The sequence below is a fragment of the Frankliniella occidentalis genome, unplaced genomic scaffold, assembly GCF_000697945.3.
Source record: "Frankliniella occidentalis isolate FOCC.00 unplaced genomic scaffold, Focc_3.1 Scaffold11, whole genome shotgun sequence".
Lineage (NCBI taxonomy): Eukaryota > Metazoa > Arthropoda > Insecta > Thysanoptera > Thripidae > Frankliniella > Frankliniella occidentalis.
Genome location: NW_026267141.1, coordinates 3,491,615 through 3,493,129, shown reverse-complemented (window position 1 = coordinate 3,493,129; position 1,515 = coordinate 3,491,615).

Sequence of the window (1,515 nt, the reverse complement as noted above, 5' to 3'; positions counted from 1 at the left end):
GCGAGCCACCCAGGAGCGGGCTGGAGCGCGGGGGAGGAGGGGGAGGGGCCGGGCGCGATGTATCCAGGAATCGGTCAAGACGTGCAGCGCCCCAGCGGGCGGTCCTGCGTGCGGGGGAGGGGCGGGGGTGGCGGGGGCCTCGCAGCGCGTAGTCACAAACTCCAAACTCCACATTGCCAGAGTCTTTCTGACATCCCTTGGGCATGGACGCATTCTTGCAAGCCGTCGGCGACGACATACCCACCGACGTCGTCGCGGCCTTGGTGGACGATTGCACGTTCCCGTCAATCGCGTGCCTCGTTAACTTCGCGCTCGCGCACGACATCGAGGAGGAGGTGCTCCTCGAGGCCCTACTGGACAGGCCAGCTCTGTGCGACGAGGAGCACCAAGCCCACTTGCGGAGCTTGTTCGCGGCAGTCAACGGCGACGTTTTGTCCCCCAGGGAGGAGAAGCAGCGAGAGGTGGAGGTGGAGGTCATCACCATCGTCGACCCGCCGCCCGAGGCCAGCCCCTCGGCGACTAGGAGGCCGAGTCGGACAACGAGGCTCTCCTTGAAGCGGTCGGTCCCATCCGCCTCCACGCCGCCTTCCTCCAACTTGGGGAAGGCCACGGCGGCGTCCACGGCCCCTGCGACCGCGGGCCCCGTGGTCGCCCCCTCCGAGGCGACGCGCCCAACCACCCCGCCCAGGAGGACGCCGACCGGGTCGCCGCGGCTGTCACCAGCTTCGTCGCCGGAGCCACCTCCTACGCCGCGCCACCTCAAGGGGCGCATCAAGATACGGCGATTCGCACCATCGGACGACCCTCCGCCGCCGGCCGTCACGGTCAACGTCGACGACGGCCAGGAGGAACCCGGGCCGTCTACCACGTCGCCCCGGTGTGAGCCCATGTCTCACCTACCGTCACTAAGAAACACCACCCAAGAGTATGTCGCCGAGGTCATGGGCTACAAGTACTCCCGGGTGCTTGCCGGTGCGACCGACCAAGAGTACGCGGAGCACGGGGTGGCGTGGAGCACGCTACTTCGCTTTCTGGAGCACCACCCAGAAGAGTGGCCCGAGGAGGTGAAGGAGGCAATGAGAGCGGAGAGCGACGACGACAAGGCAAGGATTGTGCTGGCCTCCTTCGCCTTCCAAAATAATGTGCCATTGAGAGTGCTTCTGAGGTGGCTGAAATCTCGAATCGACTATTTTACAACATTGACCTGTTGCGAGAAGATACAACAATTCTATGAGATGTGGAGTAGGGAGGACGATAAGGGATACTTGTACCGACAGCAAAGGTTTGCATATGATTTAGATCAGGGTAGGATTCTAGATTTAAACAAAAACGAGCGGGGCCATGACGTGATAATGTAATATAGAATATTGTTTGTTGATGTAAGTTGTACATGCCACTTTTTTTCTTAAAATAATTTTGTAGTTGTAGCCTTTTTTTGCTTTTTATCAATTTTTACGTGTTTTCCACTGGATTTTTATTCAATTTTTTGATTTACTTGTTCCTTGTTTTTACTTC